We start from the raw sequence: 26,623 nt of genomic DNA on the forward strand, positions 1-26,623 counted from the left end.
TACTGAGACTCGTCCAGCAAGCCCCGTTCCTCCTCGCGTGCTGAATACCACAGAGCTCCTCCTCAGTCTTCACGAGAAGGTGGATCGCAACCACAAATGGGTCAAACGCCAGTTTGGTGCCATTGTGAAAACCCTCACTGAAACACAGAACTCTGTGAAGATTAACCATCACTATCTGCATGAGGTTTTTGACCGCACCTGGGCTACACTTGCACATCTGAAGACTTAGAATGAGCTTGAAGAAATGGACTTTGAGCGAGACTTTGACTGGTCGTGGCCTCCCAAGAAGAAGTTCATGCCCATTCCAGTGCCAGACCTTGAAGACAACTCCTTTTCTTCATTCCGCACAACTGAATCTGATGAAGAACAGCTCGACACTGCAACCGGCCCAAGGAAGAAGACTACTCCCAAGAAGCATCACGGCTCTTCCTCAACCGCCAAGAAATAAAGTCTTCACGGGCGTTAGTCCTCAGTTTGTCCCTTTTTTGTCACTTGATGACAAAGGGGGAGAAAACTCGAGAGTTAGTCTTCAAGCGGGATATTTTTTGGGGGCTTATAAACTATATTTAAGTTACAAACTCTTGCTCTTCTGAAGTTTTTATGTAATGAGTTGTAACTTATGCTCGATGGTACTCTGACGCTTTTGAACGTTTTTCTTCGCATGCTTATTCCTCAAGTTTTAATGCACGCATACTGGAATTCGTCAGATACCATTTGCCATCATGGATCTTCATTTTCTTCATATGATATGTTATATGTATGCATGATTTACAAGACTCAGGGGGAGATCTCCATGATATAAATCATCAATGTGCATTTGCTGTGAAAAGCAAAATCCTCAAGATATGCACATCTTCAGGGGGAGTCTCTCTGAATCTTGTTTTCAAATTCCTCAAATGAGTATTTACACTTCATATTTTTAAATCCCTGTTGAAGACTTAACCTAATTGTCATCAACCACCAAAAAGGGGGAGATTGTAAGTGCATCTAGTGCCCCTTAGTGATTTTGGTGGTTTGAAGACTTATAGGTTAAGTATCTAATGTGTTTATGAGTGTACACAGGATCTATAAGTCATTGAGGAGTTTGAGATATTTGAAGAATATCGACCCCTAAAAATATATGTCTTTAGTTGAAGAAATTGGTCTGAAGCTGAAGAAATGAATCGCGAGGAATCTGCGATGAAATTGATATTCCTCATGAAGATACTGATATTGAGAAGTCCGGTGGTTCGTGAAGAAAATCATTCTGAAGAATTTGAAGCATGAAGATTTACACTTTCTGTTTTACTTTCTTCGCATTTGAGTAATAGGAACACCGTACTGTTAAAGGGGGTCGAATTTACACTATGGAATGAATTTCCTCATGATGCTCAACCCAAGCCTAATCCTATCAAAAGCCTCAAGTGAGGAATATGAGTGACATGAGGACTCTCACGGTTGAGGGTTCCAACCATTTCGATAACCATGCCAAGTCACTGGTCTTATCCACTCCAACGGTCATATTATTTAAGGGCATTAGTGTCAAATCATGTCGGGATGCTCCCAGGCTATAAATAGCCACCCCCACAACCACTAGCTGGTTGGCTGCTCCGTTAGAAACTGACACTTGTCATAAGAGCAACCCAAATTCCTCAGAGTCTTCGAGAGTAATTCACCAGTGAGGAAATACACCACCCACCGAAACCAAAAACCAAACCTAGTGATTGAGCATCACTGAAGAAGTTGTTCCTGTGTGGGACTAAAGCCTTTTACCTTTGAGGACTGTGCATCCTCGAGACGGTTAGGCGTCATGGTCTAGAGCTTTCCAGCAGTCAATTGTGGATCACCGGGTGACCTAGTTTGTGAGGGTTTGGAAGTCTGCCCTGAAGACTTACCACGAGTGTTGGGCGAGGACTGTGTGTCCTTAGCTCAAGGAGAGTACGGTAGGGACTGTGTGTCCCGGGACTGGGTGCCCTTTGGTTTCAATACCAAGCCGCTCCAAACCAGATGTACGACTGTCACAACGGTTGGAACTGGGTCATCAACGACTGTCTTCACTAAGAAACGGGTTCTAATACCTCAACTCTTTACTTTCCCGTATTATGTGTTGATGACTTTCACTGTGACTGTTCGAAGAATTTGCTGAAGACTTTCTCTGAATTTCCTCAACCCCAAATTCTTCACGTTAGTCATTTCTCATCTGTATTCTGTGTGCCTGCTCACTGTGCAATATGTTTTCACATTTTTCACTCTGAAAAACTGCTGTTGTGAAACTTTGCACTTCTGATCCTTTACTGTTTCCGCTGTAAGTTAGTCATCAGTGAGGAATTTCCTCAGTGATAAATTCTAAAAATCTCCTATTCACCCCCTCTAGTCAAAATAACGCACTTTCACTTTCCTATAAAGAAAATAAGATTGCCTTATGAATCCATGATGAGGGCAACTTATGGTTTGAGCACCAAAGACGACGATACGTGATTCTATCGCTTTTATGCCTAGCTAAGGGCGTTAAATAATAGCGCTTGTTGGGAGGCAACCCAATGAATTTATATTTTTATTTCTGTTTTGTTGCGTCCACACCATCATAATTGTGTTGTGATTGTGTTTTTTGTGTTCCTTTTTGTGTTTGAGCCAAGCAAAACCTTTATGACTAGTCTTGGTAATGGTTGTTTGATCCTGCTGGAAAAAATCAGAAACTTTTCGCTCACGAGATGATTTTTCATTTTTATTAAGAAAGAGCTTTTGAGTTGATTCATTTTGCTTCTGGTTGATATGTCTTTTGCCCAGGCAGTCGTAATTTTTCAGAATTTTTGAGGTACCAGAAGTATACGAAGTATACAGATTGCTACAGACTCGGCTTTAAGCTTCTGTCACTCCAGCAACCCATCATCTACTTACTACTCCCCAATGCCTTCCTCTAGGCCCAAATATGGTGAAGTGTTATGTAGTCGACGTTCACATAACACCACTAGAGGAAAAACAACATACAACATATCAAAATACCGAACGAATATCAAATTCACATCACTATTATTAACATGACTTATCCCATGTCCTCAGGAACAAAAGTAACTACTCACAAAGCATAATCATAATCATGATCAGAGGTGTAATGAATAGCATCAAGGATCTGAACATAAACTCTTCCACCAAGTAATCCAACTAGCATCAACTACAAAGAGTAATCAACACTACTAGCAACCTTACAAGTACCAATCGGAGTTGTGAGACGGAGATTGGTTACAAGAGATGAACTAGGGATTGGAGAGGAGATGGTGCTGATGAAGATGTTGATGAAGATGCCTCCCCTCCGACGAGATGGGTGTTGGTGATGACGATGGCGACGATTTCCCCCTCCAGGAGGGAAGTTTCCCCGGCAGGATCGTCCTGCCGGAGCTCTAGATTGGATCTGCTCAAGTTCCGCCTCGTGGGGGCGACGAAACCACGAAAAAGCTCCCCATTGATTTTTCCTGGAACAAAACCCTTCATATAGCAAAAGAGGGGGGCTAGTGGGCCGTCAGGGAGCCCACAAGCTTGCTAGCCGCCACCAGGGGGGCTGGCGGTGGCTGGGCTTGTGGCGCCCTGGTAGCTCCCCTGCGGTACTTCTTTCGCCCAGTAATTTTTATATAATCCCAAAAATATCCACGTAACTTTTCAGGGCATTTGGAGATGTGCAAAATAGTGGACTAAGATTTACTCCTTTTCCACTCCAGAATTCCAGCTGCCTGAATTCTCCCTCTTCAAATAAACCTTGCAAAATAAGAGAGAAAAGGCATAAATATGGTACCACAAAGTAATATAACAACCCATAAAGCAATAAATATCAACATGAAAGCATGATGCAAAATGGACGTATCAACTCCCCCAAGCTTAGACCTCGCTTGTCCTCAAGCGAAAACCAAGTTCCATAAACATGTCCACATGTTTAGGGACGAAGGTGTCGATAAAACATAATACGGACATGAGGGCATCATGATCACACATAGAACAGCAATACATCATAAAGATTCTCATGGGAAAGTAACAATTCCTTCACAAAGCAAAGTATGAAGCAAAAACCTTACCGAGAAATAACCAACAACAGTCCAAAGTCACTGAAGCAATTGCAATTTATCACAACATCAGAAAGAGTGAAAGAAGAGCTTGTAAGGCAAACCCACATACTCAATCATCTCTTTTGTTTTCCACAATTGTTACAACTCACGTGGTACTCATGGTGTCAAAGTTTCAGCTGGACACAGAGGAAGATAGGGGCTTATAGTTTTGCCTCCTAACTATTTCCCTCAAGGGTAAAGTTAACAATAATAAAGCATAAGTACTCAACTCCAAGTTGATATATGAATATAGATCTTTCCCAAGCATGTGACGGTAGCCAAGACAAAGGCAAAAATAGGGAATTGGTGAAGATCACCATGACTCTTACAAGGGCAAAAAGTAAAGGTACAAGATAGGCCCTTCGTAGAAGGAAGCAGAGGTTGTCATGCGCTTTTGAGGTTTGAATGTGTGTCCTCTTAGTGCGGAGGAACGTCACTTTATATTGCCTCCTGTGATAAAGAACTTTATTATGCAATCTGTCGCTTTTATGTCTTCCTCATCACAGGTTCATACAAAGCTTATTTTCCACACACTAATAGATCATACATATTAGAGAGAAATTTTTATTGCTTGCACCGATGACAACTTACTTGAAGGATCTTATTCAATCCATAGGTAGGTATGGTTGTTGAGGAACGTCGCATGGGAAACAAAAATTTTCCTACGCGCACGAAGACCTATCATGGTGATGTCCATCTACGAGAGGGGATGCGTGATCTACGTACCCTTGTAGATCGTATAGCAGAAGCGTTAGTGAATGCGGTTGATGTAGTGGAACGTCCTCACGTCCCTCGATCCGCCCCGCGAACAATCCCGCGATCAGTCCCACGATCTAGTACCAAACGGACGGCACCTCCACATTCAGCACACGTACAACTCGACGATGATCTCGGCCTTCTTGATCCAGCAAGAGAGACGGAGAGGTTGAAGAGTTCTCCGGCAGCGTGACGACGCTCCGGAGGTTGGTGATGACCTTGTCTCAGCAGGGCTCCGCCCGAGCTCCGCAAAAACGCGATCTAGAGGAAAAACCGTGGAGGTATGTGGTCGGGCTGCCGTGGAAAAGTCGTCTCAAATCAGCCCCAATACCTCCGTATATATAGGTGGGAGGGAGGGGACCTTGCCTTGGGGCTCAAGGAGCCCCAAGGGGGTCGGCCGAGTCCAAGGGGGGAAGGCTCCCCCCCAAACCGAGTTGGACTTGGTTTGGTGGGTGGGAGTCCTTCCCTTCCTTCCCACCTCCCTTTTTTTTCTTTCTCTTTGATTTTCCTTTGTATGGCGCATAGGGCCCTTTTGGGCTGTCCCACCAGCCCACTAAGGGCTGGTGCGCCACCCTTATGGCCTATGGGCTTCCCCGGGGTGGGTTGCCCCCCCGGTGAACTCCCGGAACCCATTCGTCATTCCCGGTACATTCCCGGTAACTCCGAAAACCTTCCGGTAATCAAATGAGGTCATCCTATATATCAATCTTCGTTTCCGAACCATTCCGGAAACCCTCGTGACGTCCGTGATCTCATCCGGGACTCCGAACAACATTCGGTAACCAACCATATAACTCAAATACGCATAAAACAACGTCGAACCTTAAGTGCGCACACCCTGCGGGTTCGAGAACTATGTAGACATGACCCGAGAGACTCCTCGGTCAATATCCAATAGCGGGACCTGGTGCCCATATTGGATCCTACATATTCTACGAAGATCTTATCGTTTGAACCTCAGTGCCAAGGATTCATATAATACCGTATGTCATTCCCTTTGTCCTTCGGTATGTTACTTGCCCGAGATTCGATCGTCAGTATCCGCATACCTATTTCAATCTCGTTTACCGGCAAGTCTCTTTACTCGTTCCGTAATACAAGATCCCGTAACTTACACTAAGTCACATTGCTTGCAAGGCTTGTGGGTGATGTTGTATTACCGAGTGGGCCCCGAGATACCTCTCCGTCACACGGAGTGACAAATCCCAGTCTTGATCCATACTAACTCAACTAACACCTTCGGAGATACCTGTAGAGCATCTTTATAGTCACCCAGTTACGTTGCGACGTTTGATACACACAAAGTATTCCTCCGGTGTCAGTGAGTTATATGATCTCATGGTCATAGGAATAAATACTTGACACGCAGAAAACAGTAGCAATAAAATGACACGATCAACATGCTACGTCTATTAGTTTGGGTCTAGTCCATCACATGATTCTCCTAATGATGTGATCCCGTTATCAAGTGACAACACTTGCCTATGGCCAGGAAACCTTGACCATCTTTGATCAACGTGCTAGTCAACTAGAGGCTTACTAGGGACAGTATTTTGTCTATGTATCCACAAAAGTATTGTGTTTCCAATCAATACAATTATAGCATGGATAATAAACAATTATCATGAACTAAGAAATATAATAATAACTAATTTATTATTGCCTCTAGGGCATATTTCCAACAGTCTCCCACTTGCACTAGAGTCAATAATCTAGTTCACATCACCATGTGATTCCAACGAACCCAACACCCATATAGTTATGGGGTCTGATCACGTCTTGCTCGTGAGAGAGGTTTTAGTCAACGGTTCTGAAACTTTCAGATCCGTGCGTTCTTTACGAATCTTTATGTCATCTTATAGATGCTGCTACTACGTACTATTCGAAAATGCTCCAAATATATATACTCTACTTATACGAATCCGTTTCACTACTCATAGTTATTCGGATTAGTGTCAAAGCTTGCATCGACGTAACCCTTTACGACGAACTCTTTAACCACCTCCATAACCGAGAAAAATTCCTTAGTCCATTAGTTACTAAGGATAAATTTTGACCGCTGCTAGTGATTCAATCATGGATCACTCTCTGTACCTCTCAACAGATTTTGAGTCAAGGCACACATCAGGTGCGGTACACAGCATGGCATACTTTAGATTCTACGGCTAAGGCATAGAAAACGACATTCGTCTATTCTCTTTATTCTGCCGTGGTCGGGTTTTGAGTCTTACTCAAATTCACACCTCACAACGCAACCAAGAACTCCTTCTTTGCTGATCTATTTTGAACTCTTTCAAAAACTTGTCAAGGCATGCATCTTGTTGAAACTTCTATTAAGCGCTTTTGATCTATCTCCATAGATCTTTGATGCTCAACGTTCAAGTAGCGTAATCTAGGTACTCCTTTGAAAACTTCTTTCAAACAACCTTGTATGCTTTACAGAAATTCTACATTACTTCTGATCCACAATATGTCAACCACATATACCTATCAGAAATTCTATAGTGCTCCCACTCACTTCTTTGGAAATACAAGTTTCTCATAAACCTTGTACAAACCCAAAATCTTTGATCATCTCATCAAAGTGTATATTCCAACTCCGAGATGCTTGCACCAGTCCATTGAAGGATCACTGGAGCTTGCATACTTGCTAGTATCTTTAGGATCGACAAAACCTTCTGGTTGTATCACATACAATGTTTGCTCAAAGAAACCGTTGAGAAAACAATGTTTTGACATCCTATGTGCAATATTTCATAAATAATGCATCAACAACTAACATAATTCTAACAGACCTTTAGCATCGCTACGAGTGAGAAAGTCTCATCATAGTCAACTGTTTGATCTTGTCGAAAACATCTTTGCGACAAGTCGAGCTTTTCTTAATAGTGACTTATCACCATCATCGTCTGTCTTCTTTTAAAGATCCATCTTTACTCAATAGTCTTATGACCATCAAGTAGTTATTTCAAAGTCTACACTTTGTTTTCATACATGGATCCTCTCTTGGATTTCATGGCTTCCAGCCATTTGTCGGAATCTGGGCCCACCATCGCTTTCTCCATAACTCGTAGGTTCACTGTTGCCCAACAACATGACCTCCAAGACAGGGTTACCATACCACTCTGTAGTAGTATGCGACCTTGTCAACCTACGAGGCTTGTAGTAACTTGATCCGATGCTTGATGATCACCATCATCAGCTTCCACTTCAATTGGTGTAGGCGCCACAGGAATAACTTCCTGCGCCCTGCTACACACTGGTTGAAGTGATGGTTCAATAACCTCATCAAGTTCTACAACCCTCCCACTCAATTCTTTCGAGAGAAACCTTTCCTCGAGAAAGGATCCGTTTCTAGAAACAAACACTTTGCTTTCGGATCTGAGATAGGAGATGTACCCAACTGTTTTGGATATCCTATGAAGATGCATTTATCCGCTTTGGGTTCGAGCTTATCAGACTGAAACTTTTTCACATAAGTGTCGAAGCCCCAAACTTTCAAGAAACGACAGTTTAGATTTCTCTAAACCTCAGTCTTTACTGTGTCATCTCAACGGAAATACGCGGTGCCCCATTTAAAGTGAGTGCGGTTGTCTCTAATGCATAACCCATAAACGATAGTGGTAATTCGATAAGAGACATCATAGTATGCACCATACTAAATAGTGCGTGGCTATGACGTTTAGACACATCATCACACTATGATGTTCCAGGTGGCATGAACTGCAAAACAATTTCCACATTGTCTTAACTGCGTACCAAAACTCGTAACTCAGATATTCATTTCCATGATCATATCGTAGACAGTTTATCCTCTTGTTACGACGAACTTCACTCTGAAACGGAATTGAACTTTTCAACATTTCAGACTTGTGATTCATTAAGTAAATACTCCTGTATCTACTCAAATCGTCAGTGAAGTAAGAACATAATGATATCCACTGCGTGCCTCAGCACCCATTGGACTGCATATATCAAAATGTATCACTTGCAACAAGTTACTATCTTATTTCATCTCAATGAAAACAAGGCCTTGCTCATGTGGTATGATTTGCATGTCACTAGTGATTCGAAATCAGGCGAGTACAAAGATCCATCAGCATGGAGCCTCTTCATGCAATTTATACTAACATGACTCAAGCGGCAGTGCCACAAGTAAGTGGTACTATCATCATTAACTCGTATCTTTTGGCACCAATATCATGAACATGTGTAACACTACGATCGAGATTCAATAAACCATTGAAGGTGAATATTCAAGAAAATAGAGTAACCATTATTCTCTTTAAATGAATAATCGTATTGCAATAAACACGATCCAATCATGTTCATGCTTAACGCAAGCACCAAATAACAATTATTTAGGTTTAACACCAATCCCGATGGTAGAGGGAGCGTGCGGCGTTTGATCATATCAACCTTGGAAACACTTCCAACACGTATCGTCACCTCGCCTATAGCTAGTCTCCGTTTATGCCGTAGCTTTCATTTCGTGTTACTAATCACTTAGCAACCGAACCGGTATCCAATACCCTCATGCTACTAGGAGTACTAGTAAAGTACACATCAACATCATGTATATCAAATACACTTCTTTCTACTTTTGCTAGCCTTCTTATCTACCAAGTATCTAGAGTTGCTCCGCTTCAGTGACTGTTCCCCTCATTACAGAAGCACTTAGTCTTGGGTTTGGGTTTAATCTTGGGTCTCTTCATTAGTGCAGCAACTGTTTTGCCATTTCACGAAGTATCCCTTCTAGCCCTTGCCTTTCTTGAAACTTAGTGGTTTTAGAAACCATCAACTATTGATGCTCCTTCTTGATTTCTACTTTCGCAGTCAAACATCGCGAATCGCTCAAGGATCATTGTATCTATCCTTGATATGTTATAGTTCATCAGGAAGCTCTCAAAGCTTGGTGGCAGTGACTTTTGGAGAACCATCACTATCTCATTTGGAAGATTAACTCCCACTTGATTCAAGTGATTGTCGTACTCAGACAATCTGAGCACACGCTCAACGATTGAGCTTTTCTCCTTTACTTTGTGGACAAAGAATCTTGTTGGAGGTCTCGTACCTCTTAACAAGGGCACAAGCATGAAATTACAATTTCATCTCTTTAGAACATCACTTATGTTCCGTGACGTTTTACAACGTTTTCGGCGCCTTGCTTCTAAGCCATTAAGTATTTTGCACTGAACTATCGTGTAGTCATCAGAAACATGTATGTCGGATGTTCATAGCATCCACAGACGACGCTCGAGGTGCAGCACCCCGAGTGGTGCATTAAGGACATAAGCCTTCTGCGTAGCAACGAGGACAATCCTCGGTTTTACAGACTCAGTCTGCAAAGTTTGCTACTATCAATTTTCAACTAAATTTTCTCTAGGAACATATAAAAAATAGTTGAGCTATAGCGCAAGCTACATCGTAATTCGCAAAGACCATTAGACTATGTTCATGACAATTAGTTCAATTAATCATATTATTTAAGAACTCCCACTCAAAAAGTACATCTCTCTAGTCATTTGAGTGGTACATGATCCAAATCCACTATCTCAAGTCCGATCATCACGTGAGTCGAGAATAGTTTCAGTGGTAAGCATCTCTATGCTAATCATATCAACTATACGATTCATGCTCGACCTTTCGGTCTCATGTGTTCCGAGGCCATGTCTGCACATGCTAGGATCGTCAAGCTTAACCCGAGTGTTCCGCGTGCGCAACTGTTTTGCACCCGTTGTATGTGAACGTCGAGTCTATCACACCCGATCATCATGTGGTGTCTCGAAACGACGAACTGTAGCAACGGTGCACAGTCGGGGAGAACACAATTTCGTCTTGAAATTTTAGTGAGAGATCACCTCATAATGCTACCGTCGTTCTAAGCAAAATAAGGTGCATAAAAGGATTAACATCACATGCAATTCATAAGTGACATGATATGGCCATCATCACGTGCTTCTTGATCTCCATCACCAAAGCACCGGCATGATCTTCTTGTCACCGGCGTCACACCATGATCTCCATCAACGTGTCGCCATCGGGGTTGTCGTGCTACTCATGCTATTACTACTAAAGCAACATCCTAGCAAAATAGTAAACGCATCTGCAAGCACAAACGTTAGTTTAAAGACAACCCTATGGCTCCTGCCGGTTGCCGTACCATCGATGTGCAAGTCGATATTAACTATTACAACATGATCATCTCATACATCCAATATATCACATCACATTGTTGGCCATATCACATCACAAGCATACCCTGCAAAAACAAGTTAGACGTCCTCTAATTTTGTTGTTGCATGTTTTACGTGGTGACCATGGGTATCTAGTAGGATCGCATCTTACTTACGCAAACACCACAACGGAGACATATGAGTTGCTATTTAACCTCATCCAAGGACCTCCTTGGTCAAATCCGATTCAACTAAAGTTGGAGAAACTGACACCCGCCAGTCATCTTTGAGCAACGGAGTTACTCGTAGCGATGAAACCAGTCTCTCGTAAGCGTACGAGTAATGTCGGTCCGAGCCGCTTCGATCCAACAGTACCGCGGAATCAAGAAAAGACTAAGGAGGGCAGCAAAACGCACATCACCGCCCACAAAAACTTTTGTGTTCTACTCAAGAAGACATCTACGCATGAACCTAGCTCATGATGCCACTATTGAGGAACGTCGCATGGGAAACAAAAATTTTCCTACGCGCACGAAGACCTATCATGGTGATGTACATCTACGAGAGGGGATGAGTGATCTACGTACCCTTGTAGATTGTACAGCAGAAGCGTTAGTGAACGCGGTTGATGTAGTGGAACGTCCTCACGTCCCTCGATCCGCCCCGTGAACAATCCCGCGATCAGTCCCACGATTTAGTACCGAACGGACGACACCTCCGCGTTCAGCACACGTACAGCTCGACGATGATCTCGGCCTTCTTGATCCAGCAAGAGAGACGGAGAGGTAGAAGAGTTCTCCGGCAGCGTGACGGTGCTCCGGAGGTTGGTGATGACCTTGTCTCAGCAGGGCTCCACCCGAGCTCCGCAGAAACGCGATCTAGAGGAAAAACCGTGGAGGTATGTGGTCGGGCTGCCGTGGAAAAGTCGTCTCAAATCAGCCCCAATACCTCCGTATATATAGGTGGGAGGGAGGGGACCTTGCCTTGGGGCTCAAGGAGCCCCAAGGGGGTCGGCCGAGTCCAAGGGGGGAAGGCTCCCCCCCAAACCGAGTTGGACTTGGTTTGGTGGGTGGGAGTCCTTCCCTTCCTTCCCACCTCCCTTTTTTTTCTTTCTCTTTGATTTTCCTTTGTATGGCGCATAGGGCCCTTTTGGGCTGTCCCACCAGCCCACTAAGGGCTGGTGCGCCACCCTTATGGCCTATGGGCTTCCCCGGGGTGGGTTGCCCCCCCGGTGAACTCCCGGAACCCATTCGTCATTCCCGGTACATTTCCGGTAACTCCAAAAACCTTCCGGTAATCAAATGAGGTCATCCTATATATCAATCTTCGTTTCCGAACCATTCCGGAAACCCTCGTGACGTCCGTGATCTCATCCGGGACTCCGAACAACATTCGGTAACCAACCATATAACTCAAATACGCATAAAACAACGTCGAACCTTAAGTGTGCACACCCTGCGGGTTCGAGAACTATGTAGACATGACCCGAGAGACTCCTCGGTCAATATCCAATAGCGGGACCTGGTGCCCATATTGGATCCTACATATTCTACGAAGATCTTATCGTTTGAACCTCAGTGCCAAGGATTCATATAATACCGTATGTCATTCCCTTTGTCCTTCGGTATGTTACTTGCCCGAGATTCGATCGTCAGTATCCGCATACCTATTTCAATCTCGTTTACCGGCAAGTCTCTTTACTCGTTCCGTAATACAAGATCCCGTAACTTACACTAAGTCACATTGCTTGCAAGGCTTGTGGGTGATGTTGTATTACCGAGTGGGCCCCGAGATACCTCTCCGTCACACGGAGTGACAAATCCCAGTCTTGATCCATACTAACTCAACTAACACCTTCGGAGATACCTGTAGAGCATCTTTATAGTCACCCAGTTACGTTGCGACGTTTGATACACACAAAGTATTCCTCCGGTGTCAGTGAGTTATATGATCTCATGGTCATAGGAATAAATACTTGACACGCAGAAAACAGTAGCAATAAAATGACACGATCAACATGCTACGTCTATTAGTTTGGGTCTAGTCCATCACATGATTCTCCTAATGATGTGATCCCGTTATCAAGTGACAACACTTGCCTATGGCCAGGAAACCTTGACCATCTTTGATCAACGAGCTAGTCAACTAGAGGCTTACTAGGGACAGTGTTTTGTCTATGTATCCACACAAGTATTGTGTTTCCAATCAATACAATTATAGCATGGATAATAAACAATTATCATGAACTAATAAATATAATAATAACTAATTTATTATTGCCTCTAGGGCATATTTCCAACAATGGTGGACTCTCATGGCAAAACTGGGTTAAGGGTTTATGGATGCACAAGTAGTATCTCTACTTTGTGCGGGAGTTTTGGCTAATATGAGGTGGACGCAATCGTCACATGCTAAGGGATCTCTAATCACATAACATTGTTTGGAACCGAGCAAACACAATTCATTATGTTGTCTTCCTTGTCCAACATCTACTTCTAAGCATGTAATAGTTTGGTGCGTGCTCACAATTGTAAAAAGTGTCTAAGATGATATATTTATATGTGAACCTCTCTTTCCTTATTACTTCTTATTAATTGCAACAATGACTGAGGTCTATGTTAATTTATTCTCAACAAGTTTCAATCATCATACGTGTCATATGTGAAGCTATCACTTTCCATAAGATCATCTCATGATCTTTCATGCTATCGTTCCTTTCATACTTTTGATCACGACATAAAGCAAATCCCTTGACTAAGATACTCTTTATTATATAGCTCGTAAGCTCGAATACATCGGGGGAGAGACAAAAGCAAAAGACTCAAATTAAACACTAAATACTTATTCCTCTAAGAGAAGAAATAAAAACTGAAAAGGAAAGAACTAAAACAAAGGTAAAAGCAAAAGATATAAAGGTCATACGATACCAGGGCAACTCCCCCAAGCTTGGCAGAAGCCAAGGGGATTGCCCATACCAATGCTTAGTTGTCTTCCTTTGGTGGTGAAGGTGCTGGAGTTGTTGCCTTTGATTCCAAGAGAGCTATCAATCTTTGATTTATACCTTTGAGATCTGTGACATGGTTTTCCAGCAAAACAACTTCACGAGAAAGGGAAATATTGCGAGCACGAGTTGTTTCGCAAAACCTCAAGAGTTCAATCAAGGATGGAGACAACACGTGGAGGAAGGGTTGGAGAAAATCTACTCCTTCAACGTCTTCAATGTTGAACATAGGTTGAACTTCCTCCCTAGCTTGGGTTTTCTCCTTAGCTTGGTCCCTGGCTTCCGTGACTTCTACTCTTTTCAGATCAGCAACTACTTCTTCATGAACTTGGTGAAGATCATTCTCCCCAATAGATTCCTGAGACATCTTTGCTCTAAATCTGCGGCAGACAACAAGCTTGAAACGAAAACAGAGGAAAACTGCGCAATACGGAGATCAAAACCTTCAGGCGAATATATATTGATTTTTTCTAGACCACAAGGGGTGCTCCGTAAGAAAATGGAGTCCGGGAGGCACACGAGGTGCCCACAAGCCCTCCATCCGCCACCAGGGGGTAGGTGGCGGCTTCCAAGCTTGTGGCCGCCTCGTGCGCTCTTCGGACTGCTTTTTATTTTTCTAATTTTCCAAAAAATCCAAAACGGAGGAAATTTCCTATTGGAAAAGCATCAGAGTCCAATTTCTTACCGAAATAGATACCTCTTTGTTTTCAGGGTCTGAAACAGGGTGATTGTCACATCCCTGGAACCCTAACCATGGTTTAGCATTGTGCTCATATTTTGTTTGCATTGCATCCAAGAAAATGGCAACAAGATCAAAGTAAGTGGTGAAGGGAAACTCAAAACCCAAGCCACTTCTTATTTCAAAGGAATTATAAATTTATTCAAATCAATGAACCCAAAATGGCCTCAAGAAAAGTTCAACTTTTCTGATAATTCTTGAAAACAAATAAGCAATGAAGGAAACCATTTCCTTTATAATTTTGGCATTTGAAATAAATGCAAAACACTACTATTTTCAAGTTTTAAATTTGAATCCAAAGATACATAGTTTTCAAAAATGCTGAAAACTTTATGGGTGATTGGAAATACACCCCAGCATTTTACAAACTATTTATAGTTTGATTGTGAAGCCAAAATAAATGGGAATCAATGTCAGTAAATAAAACAGAAACAAAATAGAAGAAATAAGAGAAAAGAATAGAATACCTCTATCTGTCGCCGGCCCAGCCCACCAGGGGATCCCCGGTCATCTTCCTCCTCCTGCCAGTAGGCAGGGGAGAAGATGAGCACGGCGGTCAAGCCCCAGCCACCTCCTGCCTGCCTGCTCGCCGCTGGAGGCCTCCAGGAGCGCCAGCACGACGCCCTGGGCCTTCTTCTCCTCCTCCCCACGGCCTTATCTCCTCCCCTCGGCCTCTCGATCCCCTTTCCCCTCTCGGATCTCTCTCTCCCCAAGCTCCGGTCGCCGTCGATCCGTCGCCTCCCGGTCCTCGCCGACCCTGCCGGCTGCCTCACAAGATCCACGGTGAGCTCCTCTTCCTGTTCCCCCTCTTCCCGAGGCCTTTCCCCTCCTTTAACCCCGTTAGCCGCCGGAGCCCGAAGGTCCTCGTCGCCGGCCATGTCATTGCCGTTGTTGTGGTACTCCGCTCGCGAGACCGAGCTCAGAAATGAGCTCCTGGAGCTCTGTAGATGCCGTAGGGCCCCTCTCCCAGCTCGCTAGTGCCCCGCAACGGCACTCCCGTCGATGCCCGAGCCGCAGCCGCCGCTGACCTCGTCGCTGGCGTGGATTACGGTGACCACTGGGTCCAGCTCCTCTCCCTTTAGATGCGGCGCTTCACTAGCTATCCGTAGCACTAAACCGCGCCCAAAACCGACGCCCGTAGCGCCGTTTAGCTCAACTCCGGCGAGCCCTCCGCCGCGCCCGTGGTCGCCGCCGGCCATATTCTGGTGGGGGCCGACGTGGTCAACCTAATCACCCGCTAAACACCCCCTAGCCACTGACAGTGGGCCCCAGGGTGGGTCAAACCCCAGTTAGGGGCTGGTCAACTCGGGGATTAGTCCCTGGTCACTGACTAGTGGACCCCTCTGGTCAGGTTTGACCTGGCCCAGCCTGTGTTGACCAGAGACGTCACTGTGACGCAATAAAGGGGTTTTCTAATATAAAAATAATTCCAGAAATGTTTAAAACTTCTAAAAATCATAGAAAATAATCTGTAAGTCCAATGAAAATAATTTATATATGAAGAAGTATCAGAAAAATTCAAGGAATCTGAATATGTCATTTTCAAACATGTTTGAAAATGTTACTAAACCCAAACATGTAGATTAATGAATAAGTTAATTCTTATAAATAGTTTGGAGATGGAATTTGGAAAATATTTAAATTTCACTACAAATGATATGATCAAACACTGTCCAAATCACAAACCAGCAACCTAACATGTCATTCCATGCATGTTAAAAGCAAGTTGATCGGAGCATCAGGTCGAATCAATTAAAATGGTATCCGAGAATACCTCGTTTAAAGTGATATATGAATTGGATTCAAATCAACTTCAAACCTAATAGATGTTAGCTATAATAGTATACCACTTTGCATCCTCATGCCATGCTCATGCATCATCTTGTTGCGTATGCTTGTTATTGATTGTTGTCACTCTTTTCGGTAGGCTCCGCTCCTCCGGATTCCACCGAATATCCGTCTAACGGATATTGTCACTCCTCTGAGCAACAAGGCAAGCAACCATTTTGATCATCCCGATAAATCCCATGTTCTCGCTCCTGCACTTACTTATTGCATTAGGAACAAATGCTTCAAATGCTTTTGCCACATTAGTTGAACCCACTTCCTTTGCATGACCTGTCCTTGTCACAGTAAATAGCTGAACCTTGCAACCTAGCATACCTGGTAGTTGCTTGAGCCATGATGTGCCCTATCCTGCTATGCATGCTATGCTTAGAGTTGTGTATGGTATGTCATATGGGAGATGAATAGAATTGTGAGAATGTGTTCAGTGAGTAAAGGTTGTGTGTTGAACCTGATTTGGTAAAGATACCGGTGAAAGGCTATGTAGGAGTACATGGCGGGTTGTTTCATTGGAACCGTCCTTAGGACCCGAGTTCCGTGTATGTAATCCAAGACTAGATACTACCACACGTTGGGATACTTAATTGACTCTCTCGACTTATTAATCGCTTAGTACTCGGTCCAAGAGTTGCAAGTAGTTTCTGGTGTTTATAGTCATGCTGGAGGCCGTGCATAGCGCTGACCCGAGAGGTGGGCTGTGATGCGGTAGGCCGTGGCGGAAACCTCGGCCGGACTTCCTTGCGGGTTACTCTCAGATAGGCGATAAACCTGGACTAGGTACTAGTGTGGTTAACGGTCGTGGCCGACTCCCTCGCTGGGCTTCCGCTTGAAGCTTGCCGAGGTGCATGACATGCACATGGAGATAAGTGGCGAGAGCGTGTGTGACGAAGTACACCCCTGTAGGGTTATGATCTATTCGAATAGCCGCGTCCGCGGATATGGACTACTTGGAGACATATGTTGTTCATAGATAACTTCAATGGCTACTCATAAAATTGTCAAGATAAACGTGAGTGTCGTGGACGGTATTTCCGTATGGAGACGGAATGATTCCACGATGGAGTATTGATGTGGTGTTAGTGGACTCGTGTGCGAGAAATCAAGTTGTCAAAAATTGTTTTAAAATGTAAGTTGTCTAGCCATGAGTCAAATGCTGGCTTTCTGCATGAAACCCCACAAATCCTTATTGATACATTGCATGAGTAGATAGTTATCCTAAAGTCTTGCTGAGTACCTCCGTACTCATGTTTGTTTAATAATTGTTGCAGAGGCGGTTAATGACCCTAACGGAGGGTTCATCCTAGACATCGACGACGACGAGTAGCTGGTGTCCCCGCTACGATCTGGCCCTAGGTTGGGTCTGTAGTATAGTCAGGCCATGTGCCTTCTAGTTTGACCTGTCTGTACTAAGACAGTTTTAACCACTTCCGCTGGCTTGTAACTGAATGACTGCTTTGATGGGTCGTGAGACCCTTAATGTGTAATATTATGTGTGTGGCTCTTCCGAGCCGTTTAAATAAAGCTTGTATGTTTATGGTTATGTTGTGATGCCATCGATGTATCTATACATATCGGTATGCCATGCGTACGTGTGTCGTACTTGATATGTATGGGGTTCGATTACCTAGCCGTAAACTTTAGTAGCACTCCTTACAGGGAAATGCCCCTTTATGATCCAACGCGCCATGGTAGTTCGCTACTGCTCCGGACACATTGGTTGACTGGCGTGTGTCCTTCTTACCTGCTGTGTCTGTCCCCTATGGGGAAATGTCACGCAATGTAATGGAGTCCTTGTAGCTTTCTACGACTCGTCTACATTCGCTCGTGACCGATACCTGCTTTGCTGGGTCATGTATGCTTGTCCCTGTGCGGAACTGCCACTTTGGTTTATGACTGGACATGTCGATCCGGGTTCTTTGTCATTGGATTGCTAGCGACACAATTGCATACGTGAGTCAAAAGGCGCAAACGGTCCCGGCTAAGGTAAGGCTGCAGCCGTGGGGTTAACCGTGCATGAGACCGCAAAGGGATGCGATGTGTTACAGGCTGGATTCCTATGGCTTAGGATCGGGGTCCCGACAGCGATAAACATCCCTTATGTACTCCTCTGGAGTTATGACATTGATGATATTGGTCTCAACATTTATGGGAGTACCAGAGATGTAATGCTTGATTCTTTGCCCATTTACAACTCTAGGAAAATTTCCTTCCGTGTTATTGATTTTGATGGCACCGGAACGATATACTTCCTCGATAACATAAGGACCTTCCCATTTAGTGAGAAGCTTGCTTGCGAAGAATCTTAAACGAGAATTGTATAACAGGACATAATCACCTACATTGAACTCCCGTTTCTGTATTCGTTTATCGTGCCATCTGTTAACCTTTTCCTTGAACAACTTGGCATTCTCATATGCCTGGGCCCTCCATTCATCTAATGAGCTAATAAAAAACAACCGCTTCTCACCGGCAAGTTTGAAATGGAAGTTAAGCTATTTGATTTCCCAATAAGCTTTGTGTTCCAGCTCAAGAGGTAAATTACATGCCTTACCGTAAACCATCTTATACGGCAACATGCCCATGGGATTCTTATAAGCAGTCCTATAAGCCCACAGTGCATCGTCAAGTTTACTAGACCAATTCTTTCGAGATCTATTGACGGTCTTTTGTAGGATCAATTTGATCTCCCTATTACTCAGCTCCACTTGACCACTAGACTGAGGATGATAAGGAGATGCAACTCTATGGTTGACATCATACTTAGCGAGCATCTTGCAGAAGACACCATGAATGAAGTGTAGGGTAACGTAGCATAAATTCAAAAAATTTCCTACGCATGTTCAGATCTTCCTATGGAGAGACCAGCAACGACAGAGGGGTAAGAGCATCTTCATACCTTTGAAGATCGCTAAGCGGAAGCGTTGCTAGAACACGGTTGATGGAGTCGTACTCGTGGCGATTCCGATCTAGTGCCGAACAACGGCACCTCCGCGTTCAACACACGTGCAGCCCGGTGACGTCTCCCGCACCTTGATCCAGCAAGGAGGAGGGAGAGGTTGGGGAAGAAGTCCAGCAACACAACGGCGTGGTGTCGGTGGAGAGACGAGGTCTCCCGGCAGGGCTTCGCCAAGCGCCGGCAGAGAGGAGGAGGGAGAGGAGCAGGGCTGCGCCGAGAGAGAGAGAAAACTGTGTCCTCCAAAGGCCAAAAGTGCCGACTATATATAGGGGAAGGGGAGAGGGGGTGCCACCCCTAGGGTTCCCACCCTAGGGGGTGCGGCAGCCCTCCCAGATGGGTGGTGCGGCGGCCAGAGGGGGAGGAGGGGGTGGCGCACCCACTGGTAGGCCTGAGGCCCACCTGGCCTAGGGTTTGCCCCCCTTTTTCTTTCCCTTGCGCCATGGGATGAGTGGGGAGGCGCACCAGCCCACCTAGGGGTGGTTCCCACCCCCACTTGGCCCACCTTACCTCCCGGGGTCGTTGCCCCCCTTCGGTGGTCCCCGGGGATCACCTCCGGTGGTCCCGGTGGTCCCGGTACGTTACCGGTGATGCCCGAAACACTTCCGGTGCCCGAAACCATCCGTCCTATATATCAATCTTTACCTCCGGACCATTCCGGAGCTCCTCGTGACGTCCGGATCTCATCCGGGACTCTGAACAACTTTCGGTAACCTCGTATAACAATTCCCTATAACCCTAGCGTCATCGAACCTTAAGTGTGTAGACCCTACGGGTTCGGGAGACAGGCAGACATGACCGAGACACCTCTCTGGCCAATAACCATCAGCGGGGTCTGGATACCCATGGTGGCTCCCACTAGCTCCACGATGATCTCATCAGATGAACCACGATGTCAAGGATTCAATCAATCCCGTATACGATTCCCTTTGTCTGTCGGTATAGAACTTGCCCGAGATTCGATCGTCGGTATACCTATACCTTGTTCAATCTCGTTACCGGTAAGTCTCTTTACTCATTCCGTAGCACGTCATCGTGTGACCAACTCCTTAGTCACATTGAGCTCATGATGATGTTCTACCGAGTGGGCCCAGAGATACCTCTCCGTCACACGGAGTGACAAATCCCGATCTCGATTCGTGCCAACCCAACAGACACTTTCGGAGGTACCCGTAGTGCACCTTTATAGTCACCCAGTTACGTTGTGACGTTTGATACACCCAAAGCACTCCTACGGTATCCGGGAGTTGCAAAATCTCACGGTCGAAGGAAAAGATACTTGACATTAGAAAAGCATTAGCATACGAACAATACGATCTAGTGCTAGGCTTAGGATCGGGTCTTGTCCATCACATCATTCTGCCAATGATGTGATCCCGTTATCAACGACATCTAATGCCCATGATCAGGAAACCATGATCATCTGTTGACTAACGAGCTAGCCAACTAGAGGCTTGCTAGGGACACATTGTGATCTATTCATTCACACATGTATTATTGTTTCCTGTTAATACAATTATAGCATGAACGATAGACGATTATAATGAACAAGGAAATATGATAATAACCATTTTATTATTGCCTCTAGGGCATATTTCCAACAGTCTCCCACTTGCACTAGAGTCAATAATCTAGTTACATTGTGATGTATCGAACACCCATAGCATCATGGTGTTGATCATGTTTTGCTCGTGGAAGAGGTTTAGTCAACGGGTCTGCAATATTCAGATCCGTGTGTACTTTACAAATATCTATCACTCCACTCTGGACATGGTCCTGGATGGAGTTGTAGCGGCGCTTGATGTGCTTCGTCTTCCGGTGAAACTTGGGCTCCGTGGCTATGGCAATGGCTCCAGTGTTATCATAGAAGAGTGTCATAGGACCCGACGCGCTTGGAACCACTCCAAGGTCGGTGATGAGCTCCTTCATCCAAATTCCTTCATGAGCCGCTTCTGAAGCAGCTATGTACTCCGCTTCACATGTAGATGCTGCCACGACTTCTTGCTTGCTGCTGCACCAGCTCACTGCCCCACCATTCAACACATATACGTATCCGGTTTGTGACTTAGAGTCATCCGGATCTGTGTCGAATCTTGCGTCGACGTAACCCTTTACGACGAGCTCTTCGTCACCTCCATAAACGAGAAACATTTCCTTAGTCCTTTTCAGGTACTTAAGGATATTCTTGACCGCTGTCCAGTGTTCCGCACCGGGATTACTTTGGTACCTCCCTACCAAGCTTATGGCAAGGTTTATATCAGGTCTGGTACACAGCATGGCATACATTAGAGAGCCCACGGCTGAAGCATATGGGACATAACTCATCTTCTCTCTATCTGCTTCCGTGGTCGGTGACTGAGTCTTACTCAATCTCATACCTTGCAAAACTGGCAAGAACCCTTTCTTTGAGTTTTCCATATTGAACTTCTTCAATATCTTGTCAAGGTATGTACTTTGCGAAAGACCTATGAGGCGTCTCGATCTATCTCTATAGATCTTGATGCCTAATATGTATGCAGCTTCTCCAAGGTCCTTCATTGAAAAACTCTTGTTCAAATAGGCCTTTATTCTCTCCAACATCTCTATATCATTCCCCATCAATAATATGTCATCCACATATAGTACGAGGAAAGCTACAGAGCTCCCACTCACTTTCTTGTACAGACATGCTTCTCCGTAAACCTGTATGAACCCAAACGCTTTAATCACCTCATTAAAGCGAATGTTCCAACTCCGAGATGCTTGCACCAGCCCATAGATGGAGCGCTGGAGCTTGCACACTTTGTTAGCACCCTTAGGGTCGACAAAACCTTCTGGTTGCATCATATACAACTCTTCCTTAAGGTTCCCGTTAAGGAACGCTGTTTTGACGTCCATTTGCCAAATTTCATAATCATAAAAGGCGGCAATTGCTAACGTGATTCGGACTGATTTCAGCTTCGCTACGGGAGAGAAAGTCTCTTCGTAGTCAACTCCTTGAATTTGTCAAAAACCCTTTGCGACAAGTCGAGCTTTGTAAACGGTTACATTACCGTTTGCATCAGTCTTCCTCTTGAAGATCCATTTATTTTCTATGGCTCGCCGTTCATCGGGCAAGTCCACCAAAGTCCATACTTTGTTCTCATACATGGATCCTATCTCGGATTTCATGGCCTCAAGCCATTTGTTGGAATCCGGGCCAGCCATCGCTTCTTCATAGTTCGAAGGTTCACCGTTGTCTAACAACATGATTTCCATCACAGGGTTGCCGTACCACTCTGGTGCGGAGCGTACCCTTGTGGACCTTCGTGGTTCAGTAGTAACTTGATCCGAAGCTTCATGATCATCATCATTAACTTCCTCTTCAGTCGGTGTAGGCACCACAGGAACAACTTCTTGCGCTGCGCTACTTTCCTGTTCGAGAGGGGTTGTAATTACCTCATCAAGTTCTACCTTCCTCCCACTTACTTCTTTCGAGAGAAACTCTTTCTCTAGAACGGATCCGTTCTTGGCAACAAAGGTTTTACCTTCGGATCTAAGATAGAAGGTATACCCAATAGTTTCCTTAGGGTATCCTATAAATACGCATTTCTCCGCTTTGGGTTCGAGCTTTTCTGGTTGAAGTTTCTTCACATAAGCATCGCAGCCCCAAACTTTAAGAAACGACAACTTAGGTTTCTTGCCAAACCATAGTACATACGGTGTCGTCTCAACGGATTTAGACGGTGCCCTATTTAAAGTGAATGCTGCAGTTTCTAATACGTATCCCCAAAATGATAGCGGTAAGTCGGTGAGAGACATCATAGATCGTACCATATCTAATAAAGTGCGATTACGACGTTCAGACACTCCGTTGCGTTGCGGTGTGCCAGGCGGTGTCAGTTGTGAAACGATTCCACACTTCCTTAGGTGTGTGCCAAACTCGTGACTCAGATATTCTCCTCCACGATCAGATCGTAGACATTTAATTTTTCTGTCACGTTGATTCTCAACCTCACTCTGAAATTCCTTGAACTTTTCAAAGGTCTCAGATTTGTGCTTCATCAAGTAGATATACCCATACCTACTCAAATCATCGGTGAGAGTGAGAACATAACGATAACCACCGCGAGCTTCGACGTTCATTGGACCACACACATCAGTATGTATTATTTCCAATAAGTCGGTTGCTCTCTCCATTATTCCTGAGAATGGAGTCTTAGTCATCTTGCCCATGAGGCACGGTTCGCATATGTCAAATGATTCAAAGTCAAGAGACTCTAATAGTACATCAGTATGGAGCTTCTTCATGCGCTTAACGCCGATATGACCAAGGCGGCAGTGCCACAAGTATGTGGGACTATCATTATCAACTTTGCATCTTTTGGTACTCACACTATGAATATGTGTAACATCACGATCGAGATTCATCAAGAATAAACCATTCACCAGCGGAGCATGACCATAAAACATATCACTCATATAAATAGAACAACCATTATTCTCTGACTTAAATGAGTAGCCGTCTCGCATTAAGCAAGACCCTGATACAATGTTCATGCTTAAAGATGGTACTTAATAAAAATTATTAAGGTTTAAAACTAATCCCGACGGTAGATGTAGAGGTAGCGTGCCGACGGCGATCACATCGACCTTTGAACCATTCCCGACGCGCATCGTCACCTCGTCCTTGGCCAGTCTCCGCTTATTCCGGAGTTCCTGCTTTGAGTTGCAAATGTGAGCAACAGCACCGGTATCAAATACCCAGGAGCTACTACGAGCGCTGGTAAGGTACACATCAATAACATGTATATCACATATACCTTTAACGTTGCCAGCCTTCTTGTCCGCTAAGTATTTGGGGCAGTTCCGCTTCCAGTGACCCTTTCCCTTGCAATAGAAGCACTCAGTCTCAGGCTTGGGTCCGTTTTTTTCTTCTTCCCAGCATCTGGCTTACCGGGCGCGGCAACAGCCTTGCCGTCTTTCTTGAAGTTCTTCTTACCCCTGCCTTTCTTGAAACTAGTGGTCTTGTTGACCATCAACACTTGATGCTCCTTCTTGATTTCTACTTCTGCAGACTTGAGCATTGAGTACAACTCGGGAATGGTTTTCTCCATCCCTTGCATGTTGTAGTTAAGCACAAAGCCTTTGTAGCATGGTGGGAGAGATTGGAGGATTCTGTCAATGATAGCATCATCCGGAAGTTCGACTCCAAGTGAAGTCAGACGACTGTGTAACCCAGACATTTTGAGTATGTGCTCACTGACAGAACTGTTCTCCTCCATCTTACAGCTGAAGAACTTGTCGGAGACTTCATATCTCTCGACACGGGCATGAGCTTGAAAAACTAGCTTCAGCTCTTGGAACATCTCATATGCCCCGTGTTGCTCAAAACGTCTTTGGAGCCCCGTTTCTAAACTGTATAACATGCCACACCTGACCAGAGAGTAGTCATCACTCCGCGCTTGCCAGACGTTTAGAATGTCCTGGGCTGCTGCGGGAGCGGGAGGGTCAACTAGCGGCGCATTAAGGACATAAGGCTTTTTAGCTGCTTCAAGGATGAGCTTCAGGTTGCGAACCCAGTCCGCATAGTTGCTACCATCATCTTTTTGCTTGTTTTTCTCTAGGAATGCGTTGAAGTTGAGGTTGACGTTGGACATCTAAATATTTGTAAAGACAACTTTTAGACTAAGTTCCTGACAATTAAGTTCATTTAATCAAATTAAGTATGAACTCCCACTTAAATCGACATCCCTCTAGTCATCTAAGTGAAACATGATCCATGTTGACTAACCCGTGTCCGATCATCACGTGAGACGGACTAGCCACCATGGTGAGCAACTTCATGCTGATCGTATTCAACCATACGACTCATGTTCGACCTTTCGGTCTCTTGTATTCGAGGTCATGTATGTACATGCTAAGCTCGTCGAGTCAACCTAAGTGTTTCACGTGTGTAAATCTGGCTTACACCCGTTGTATGCGAACGTTAGAATCTATCACACCCGATCATCACGTGGTGCTTCGAGACAACGAACCTTCGCAACGGTGCACACTTAGGGGAATACGTTCTCAAAACTTTAAGAGGGATCATCTTATTATGCTACCGACGTTTTAAGCAATAAGATGTAAAACATGATAAACATCACAATGCAATCATATAGTGACATGATATGGCCATTATCATCTTTGCTCTTTCGATCTCCATCTTCAGGCATTGCATGATCATCATCGTCACCGGCGTGACACCATGATCTCCATCATCATGATCTCCATCATCGTGTCTCCGTGAAGTCGTCACGCCAACTACTACTATCACTACTACTATGGCTAACCGTTAGCAATGAAGTAAAAGTAGTAAGCACATGGCGTTGCATCTCATACAATAAATTAAGACAACTCCTATGGCTCCTGCCGGTTGTCATACTCATCGACATGCAAGTCGTGAAACCTATTACAATAACATGATCATCTCATACATCAGACATGCAACATCACAACTTTGGCCATATCACATCACATGTCAAACCCTGCAAAAACAAGTTAGACGTCCTCTAATTGTTGTTGCAAGTTTTACGTGGCTGATTTGGGTTTCTAGCAAGAACGCCTTCTTACCTACGTGACAGCCACAACGATGATATGCCAAAGCTATTTACCCTTCATAAGGACCCTTTTCATCAAATCCAATCCGACTAGAGTAGGAGAGACAGACACCCGCTAGCCACCTTTATGCACGATGTGCATATCTGTCGGTGGAACCAGTCTCACGTAAGCGTACGTGTAAGGTCGGTCCGGGCCGCTTCATCCCACAATACCGCCGGAAAAGAATAAGACTAGTAATGGCAAGAAAATTGACAAACCATCGCCCACAACTTTTGTGTTCTACTCGCGCAAAGAATCTACGCATAGAAAACCTGGCTCTGATACCACTGTAGGGTAACGTAGCATAAATTCAAAAAATTTCCTACGCATGTTCAGATCTTCCTATGGAGAGACCAGCAACGAGAGAGGGGTAAGAGCATCTTCATACCTTTGAATATCGCTAAGCGGAAGCGTTGCTAGAACGCGGTTGATGGAGTCGTACTCGCGGCGATTCCGATCTAGTGCCGAACAACGGCACCT

Source organism: Hordeum vulgare, chromosome 1H (assembly GCF_904849725.1).
Source record: "Hordeum vulgare subsp. vulgare chromosome 1H, MorexV3_pseudomolecules_assembly, whole genome shotgun sequence".
NCBI classification, from domain to species: domain Eukaryota; kingdom Viridiplantae; phylum Streptophyta; class Magnoliopsida; order Poales; family Poaceae; genus Hordeum; species Hordeum vulgare.